Here is an 8,677-nt window from a genome sequence, read left to right as displayed (position 1 = left end):
TTTCATTCGCAAAGTTTAGTTCAATTACGCTTAGGACAGAACACCGGCACCCGTCAATTATCACAGGCCGCTGTGAGCACAGCATTTTCTTAATAAACACCCCATATTGCCCATGCATACATATGGAGCACATGGTGTCCAAAGTTACGGATGGATGCATTGACGGATGGACATATACGGGGGGGAGTCACCAATAAATCCTTATGCACTAACGGCCAATAAGCGTACATCGGCTTCTTCTAACGCAGCCTCAGAAACAGGCTAGTATTTGTAAACTCCAATCCGGGCAAACTGATTCATGTTGCCCTTATACTATAATTTTAATATAATCGGGCAGGGTCGAGGAAATTTGTCTCATTCGACTAGAGAAAGACAAGCGCTATGCCCCAGGCTCAAGGCGCAAGTGCCGGTAGTGAACAGGGCTTCGTAAACGCACCGGGCGTCCGCCTAGTGATTTTATGGCCTGATGGCACAGCTGTAGTTGTCAAGAAAATCCTCTATTTGGGCCATTATCCTTCCATAGAAGCCCATGTATTTGAAATAATGTAGGTGGTCGGAAATTCGAACCGTTTTTATTTCAGAACTGTACGCGAAAATGCAGAGTGCAGGAAACTCACTGCGGCTAAGGCTGGTCAAATTTTTTAACCCATACTTTTTATTTTTGTTGCAATTTGGCTAGAAGAAACATTTGCGTACAGGATTTTTAGTTTCTACATAGCTCTGCAGAACTGCAGAAAACCATCGTCTTGTACTCATAAACATTAGTGTTGGTAGCATTATTATATTACCCGTTTTCATCCTCCCACTAAATATAAATGCAGACTAATGTTCTAAACAAGTCAGGATGCTAAAACGTTGTATGCGAATATTGCGATCCCTATTACATAAAATTACGCGAACTTTGTGCGTATAATTACCCCTAAAAGTCACGTCTTATGGCACCATTAAGAACCATATTTAAGGGAAACGATAGTTTGCTTGCAGAGGCTCTGATCTTATGTCTGAATGAACAAAGGCAAAAACTTATAAATGCAGCGAAAATTGTCCCGAGAACGTACTATAACAAGACATGGTGCTCCGCACGATCATAGAATGATATTACCGACCGAACATGAAAAAAAAAGGTTTAGCGCACATTCACAAGAACTACAAACTCCGTCAGTTTAGGGGACAACACCTCACATCGCAAACTTTATGGCTTCTTTTAGAAACTTTAATATCATGGGTAGCCGTCGGAAAACCGCGGTGTGGGAACTCAGGGAACAAAACAGTATAACTCTAGTGGGACCGATCCGCATTTTAAGCACTCCTTCTACAGCGTTTATACACCAACCTCAATACACCGCGTAATATTTTGCATATATAAATGATGCGCTCATTTCTAAAAACTCAAGTGTAAATGCATCGTTGTAGTTGAGAACTGCGCGTCTGCACGAAGAACGTATACGATCCATCGGTGGGCATAGCACGGCCTTCAGTCTTTGGGAATGCATTACGCAACGAAATAGAAAGAGTAAAAAGATTCACTGCGATTGCAGCGCGCCCCTGATCATAAAAAAAGAACAAATCGTAAATTGCTAGCACGTGAAAAGGAACACGGAAGATGTTTGTCGACGATGGCACGCAATTATTCCATGTGCCATTATTTATGTGGCTCATTTTCGCACTGCACTGTAAACGCAAACTAGCCGGAAATGGAGTTTTAATCAAGTAATGTGCCCTGAAAAGTACCTATACCAAAAAATGTACTCCCTAGGCATAATCTAAAGAAGTGGACGAACCTCCATGGTAGTACCGTTGCCCATCCGGGTAGCAAAAGGGAGGATTTAGAACTTAACACCATTTGTGAGATGGCGTTCCGTTCCTTGTATACTACCACGTCCACAATAAACGCCTTATCTGAGGTAATCATCTCAAGCGGGCGGTCGCCATGTTAGTCTTCTGTTGTCTCCGTGCACCAGCACTTCAACCGTGGCCTAATGCTAATTAGAACGAGTAAGCAGGACGCGACGGTTGCACGCAGCTACAAAACCAATACCGTACGTATACCCGTATAGATGCTTCAACCAGCGCGATCACAGGCAGAGAGCGCGGCCGTGTTGTCTCAATCTGTTTATTTTGGCGATAGGTGTTGTCAAACTCTGCTGCTAACGAAGATGCAGTTCTCGCCGTTGCAAACAATTGCAATGTTCATCTGCTTCGCTTGCTTGCGCATACATAGACGATTTAAATTCTCGTGCCAGCGCGCCAACGCACCCGACTGCAGCGACTCAACTTGCCCTGGCGGCACGACTGGCTGCCCGGATGTAAACAACTATCAACGCAGCGCGGCCGGTGACGGCGAGGCCGGAGCTTCAAGCCTCGCCTTGGGCCGTCGTTTTTTTCTTATTTGTGAAGGACTAGTAGTGCCATTTGGTGGAAAGATTTTCATGTGCCCCTGTCACACGAGGAACGGCCGCAAACAGCATTTGGATACGGCGACAGGTGTGGACAGCTCGCTGGTAAGTGGTCTTTCATCAGTCGATGCATTTGTCAAACGTTTGGATAGGGTTAACAGCGAAGTACCCGGGTTCCCGTGCCGCTCACAGCTCGTACACGCACGGGCAAAGAAAAAAGCGCACACTCGTATTATTTTGCTTGTTTGTGGGTTTTGGGGTATGCGTTCGCATTCTTTTGTAGGCCGGTTTGTAACAGGGCATTCGAGATAAAATCGTTTGTCGCGCGCGGCGTCGTTTCAAAGCAACGTGGCGGTTACTTCTTGCTGGCGAAAATCAGCGCAGTCAGACGGAAGCGGGAAGGAAGGTGGAGAGATCGGGAAAGAGGGCGCTTATATATAAAAGAAAGCGTAATGCAAGACGAGAAATATAACACAACCCGCCTGCATTTCTCCGAACTTCAGGACAGAGCCGCACACGGGTACGTTGTCACAAACTCGAGCGTACGACGTCTAAAAGTACCGTATATTTTTTTTTTTTCATTTTTCAACTTGACCTGAGCCACTTATCTACTCATTGCCGCGCATGCAGACCTGATTGTGTCCCTGTGTTTGAGCGCTCAGCCATCCTTTTGCGACATAAGAACCAGCGAACGCGAGAAATTGTAGAAGCCAGCCACATCAGAAAAGCTGGTTCCGAATGCATCAGTCATCCCTCTATCGCCCTGCTTAATCGAGAAGTCGCATATTTAGACGCACATTGAGCGCTATTTCGGTGCTTCATCTGGGAATGCGTGTTGGGGGTGGGAGGGGGGTCTTAATCCATGTATGATGCGGTTATCTTTGCTGATTTTTCGCCTTTCCTGAGCCTCAAAGTTCGTTTTGTGGTTTTGTTGTTACGGTTTTTTAGTATTTTCGGCTGAGTGCGCCGAGAACTGTGACGCATTGGGGGCGCGGCAAGTGGGCGCTTGGGCATATAAAGCTTTGAATTGTGCAATAATAAACTAGTTGCGAGTGTGCGCTTGTGCCGTCTTCATGTGTTCTTGTCCTCGTTAATTTGCGCGCAGTTTATTTTTCGCAATGCATAATTACCAACTTGCCCAACTCGCAACCCTTTTACAGATCCTATACTCCGTAAAAATGAGTTGCCTGTCCTTTTAGGTACGGCAAAATCTCGCGCAGCGCATCATTCTGCCAGGGGGCCATATCCTAATGTCAATGCACACACTATGAAAGCAGCTTGCACTTAATGCGTCACATTGTCTGCTGATAAGCATTTTAGATTCGCCCCTCTCATCATCATTCACTTCGTGGAGATGGCGGGATTTTCTTTCATAGCTTGTTGTCACTGCAGTAATTAATAGCAGAATCAGTCCTACAAATCACAGAAACGGTTCGTTTCACGTTGAAAATACTCACAGTAACACACTTTGCACCACACGGAGGAGCAATCGGTTGCAGTGATGAGGCATAAGGGTAACTTGTTGTTAAAGGGTCATTGAAGACAACCAGCAAGTTGATTTCAAACGGAATTCGGACCTCCGCATAGCCATTTCAACATTGATTTAGTGCCAAGATGCCTTAAGTGCTGAGAAATCGCTGTTCAACTGCTCATCAAACGTGACGCAAACACGACTGCAGTCGCTGTTTGCATCAGGATAAACCGGAAGCAAGTGAAGCAGCGGTGATTAATAGCAGTATACAAGCAACTGAATACAACATTACCACGTACCAAGCAGTTTGGTCAGTTCCGGTCAAATCGCTCATGCTTCCCCAAACTCCCCTGTCATTTGCCGTTCGAGACCACTAAGCAAAATGTTTCTCCATTGGACCTGTGATCAGTATTTACGCTTCACTGAAGAAAAACATTGTCCTTTTGAGGCCCCGCAAGTTTTGGCGTCGAACGATTTTCTCATGCGTAGCTCGCATGCTCCCTTGGAAAGCGGTACTGCCACCCCAAGTATGGACGAGTAGCACCATCCAGCGGCAGCCAAGAAAGAAGTTGTGCGCGTCAGGCCACTTAAGCCCTTCCGGTGAAAACGTGTTTTTGCTAGTTTCAACCTTATTTAAAAAAAATGCCAGGTGTAAGAGGGGTATAATAGTGTTCTCCGTGAGCTAATCTATCAACCTAGAGAGACTTGCATTTTAACTTCACTGTCATTTAAAGTTGTGCTCGAGTATATTGTGCGGAAGTAATATCTTTTTTATTGCTGCAAAAGCCACGATGGTTAATGTACTGGCACTTGGTTTTATGAAGCCTTTGCATTCTTAATTTAAGTACTGGATCTTCGCAGGGAACCTGGCATAACAATTTTATTACTGTACCGAATTATTAAGTTCATTTAACCATAGTGTCTGTTTTGAATTTTACATGTGGGTCATTTTTTTTTCTTTTTGCTTTTTCAGGTAGATGTTCCTTTGACTCCCTGCCTGCATTCCGCGAACGGGGAAATTAGCCTCCGCATCGATGGCCAGAGTGTCTTGACTGCATCACCTTTACTGGGAGGACTGTGTAGTCTGTTTGCATCGTTCTGGGTTTTCAACATTCAATATCCCAAGAAGGCACACAGAGCTCTAACGTTTGTGGAACATGCCTTTTTGGACCTTGCCAGCACCAAACCACGTGTGAAGGATTTAGAACTAATTAACTTTTATCGCATCAATATCCCTCACCAATATTTTATTTGTTTTCAATCCTGTAATCATTGGATAGTAGTTTAAGGAATTTCGTATTATGTTTCTGACGTTTTCTTTTTTTTTACTGAACAGGGGATATTTGATGGGCCCTTCAGTATGCTGATAATACAGCTATCTTTTAGTGAAGCAATAATATTAACCAACTAATATAGCTTGAAACAATTATCTAAATAATGTTGGCAACTGGTGCCAAATGAATCAACTTAAAATTATCGGAAAAACACGAATTACATGGCTTTTTCTTCTCACTCTGAAGAAGCTGTCGCAAAACCACGCATTCTGTTCTATATCCTTGCAATTAACCCCTCAGACTGGGTCACTTTTCTTGGCGCATTTGTGTCTTTATCAAAACGCACTGGTATTTTCCGCAGCATATTTCTCGTTCTTTATATTACTCATTTATCCATAGCCATCTCATTTCTGTCTGTCTCCTACATCATTTATCTCTTGTGCCTTTACCATCTACAAAATGCTCGTTACCTTTCAATATCAAATCGTTACACAGCTCTCGCTCATTTCACTACCAATTGAAAAAATTTTTTGTTGTTGTAAACCACTGCAACCATTTTTTTCACTTTGCTTACTGAGTACTGATGCGTACTGATAAGTACTCACGCGTTCTCAATCCTCTAGTATTATATAATGATGTCACTTACCATGCCGTTGTGTTTGTGCCTATATGTTTTTCGCGTATTTCCAGTTCTTGTAGTAATATTGTTTCTACAGTTTGTTCAACTAGCACACAGATCGCTCATTTCACCACCAACTGAAATATTTTTGTTGTTGTAAACCACTGCAACCATTTTTTTCACTTTCTGTACTGAGTGCTGATGCGTTCTGATAAGTACTGACGCGTTCCCGACCCGCTATTATTATATAATGATTTCACTTACCATGTGGTTGTGTTTGCGCCTATCTTTGTTTGTCGCGTATTTCCAGTTCTTGTAGTAATATTAATTGTACGGTTTGTTCAACTAGCATTCTATTGCTGTCTTCCATTCCTAACTGGCGTGTTTTTAGCAATTTACCATTTTTGCTTTCTTATAGGAGGTCGCCCAAAGTTTTTATTTCGGAGCCTCCTTGTGTACACCATGTACCATGTAAACTTGTATGCGAAAGTTCGTTTGAAATAAACCTGAAACCGAGAAAAACCGTGTGAAATCAGTACTCCCGCAGGGAACTAGAAACTCTCCCTTGTGGCCTTGAAAAAACTCCTTTCGGAAGGCCTACAAAACCGCCCCAACTTTGCAAAACTCCATTCAAAAGAAATATATGCTTCCCTTGAACCTCCTAAAAACTCCCCTCGCGAGGCCTACAAAACGTAAAACTCCATGCAAAAGAAGTAAATGCTTCCCTTGAACCTCCTCAAAACGCCCCTAAAATAACATAAGTACTTCCCAAGGGAGCCATAATAGGCTCCTATTCAACCGCCTAAAAAGTCCATAAACATCACTTAAAAACGCCTTGAGGAAGTAAAGAATACTCCATTTTCATCTCCTTAAATTCTCCCTAACATTTCTTAACACTCCCTAACTACCTCCTTTCTATCACCTAAAAACACCCTGTTTTGAGGAGGTAAACAAAACCTCCCGGTTCCATGTACTAAAAAAACTCCTACAAGGAGGATCACTAGAGGACAGGCGAAAAAGAACCTCTAGGGAGTATATGGGTGGAAAAAAAGTTTAGAGTGTGATCACGAACAGGTAGGCGTAGCTGCTACATAAAGTTTATGCAGTTAGTGGCCGTGGACGCTCTTGCGCTATGCAATAAACAGAGTCGTTAATAGGATCCGACTTACACGGCACAAAGGAACATTTTTTTTGGAATGGTTTTGCGTCGTGGCCTTTCTGAATGCGACGCATACCTGGCCGCGGCGAAGATGATCAGCTACAGCAGCGACAGATTATCGCTGGCGTTGGGGACAGCTTTCGCTCTGGCGCAACGGCCCTTTCCACGTGCCTACTAAAACGACGACTGTAATGCACAGGAATGCAGACCTTTGGATAGAGTGCTTGCGATAAGTAAATTCAAGCCTGTCACCTGTTTTCCCAGTTGGCGCATTTTCATCGGTGCGATCTGAACCGCAACTTTGCGTAAGGGCATATTTGGGCAAATGGCTCTAATTTAAGCATTGTTTAGCTGATAGGGTGTGTTAACTGAAATGCGCTTAGACTCGGACCAACAAATGTGCGGCCGCACAGTGTGCTGTTGTGCGAAACGCCTCTTCCACATGTGCAGGGTAACAGATAATCCAAACGTGGCGCCATGCCGGGTGGCTCGCCGTCCATAAGGCATGGTGTCAAACGTTCTGTTGTTCTTTTCGTAGATACTATTTTTGGCCTCATAGTGGTGATACGCATTAACCAAGATCTTGACACAGCGCCCCCCGTGCTTCTGTTTCAAACGGATACCGCCCGGACGAGACAGCGCTCACAGAAAACTTCCCGAAATGTCCGTCCTATGAAGACAACTCAGCAAAAGCACTCTCTGTCTCACCGACGTCATCGAGCTTCAAATTAACGCTCCACGGGTCTTCAATTCTTCGAGTGCTTGGTAAAGGGGCCTAATAGATCCACTGGAGCATCCATGTTATGAACTCGAATAGGCGGCACTTCCGCGATAACTTCACGTCTCCTATGTGAGGTACAACCAACAGTTTTCAACAGATGTAGGGAACGGCTCTCGGTTGTCTATATTGACGCGTAAAGGAAATGCGCTTTTGGGGGTGACCTCAAGCTTTACTTAGGCTTTGCTATTTACAGAAGCGGTGGTGGAGAACGCTCCTGACCGAAAAGCGCTCGGCCAAAAAAGTAACTTGGCATCTGGACAGATGACCTGAACCATGGCAAAAAATGATGAACGATCTATTTACGGTGTTTACATGGCGGCCATAAGATAGCGCGTGCAAGGATACAGCTACTTCTTCGTCGTCCTCGTCGTCTTATGTCGTGAGCCATGGCAGTATGGGGCATTGCCCGCGTTTGTGTCGTGTACAATACTGTACTTCATCCAAATGGTAACACAGCTGATCCGATGCTCTCGGGTAACCCAGTTAATACGCTCGTCCTTATTTTAACAACTTGTCCAGAAACAGTAACTTCTTTATCAGTTCTACCAGGACTTAGCGATCATGCCCTTCTGCAAGTTAATTTGAATTTTTCAAAACCCCATCACCGGAAAAAAGTGACGCAAATACATTAATATTCTCGCCCAGATTAGGACGGTATAAAGACCGAATTATACATATTTGTTGACGAATTTATGGACAACTTTTCCCCGCGGTTGGTAAAGCACAACTGGTGTCATTTCAGAGACAAACTAGCCAACCTAACTAGTCAATACATCTCGCTCCGTTCGATTAAAACTAAACCATTCGCGTGATTCAATAAATATCTTCAGCAACTAGCCAACAAAAACCAGCGTGTATTCTGAAACGCGAAGCGCTCTAATCTTGTAGCAAGATGGCGCACTTATTATGCTGCAGCTATATTCGCCCGCTCTGTGAGGCCAAACATACAACACACAAACGCTGCCTGATATGCTTAA

This window comes from Haemaphysalis longicornis, unplaced genomic scaffold (genome assembly GCF_048455015.1).
Source record: "Haemaphysalis longicornis isolate Haplotype H1 unplaced genomic scaffold, Haemaphysalis longicornis Haplotype H1 scaffold_4, whole genome shotgun sequence".
Lineage (NCBI taxonomy): Eukaryota > Metazoa > Arthropoda > Arachnida > Ixodida > Ixodidae > Haemaphysalis > Haemaphysalis longicornis.
This window is presented reverse-complemented; position numbering follows the sequence as displayed.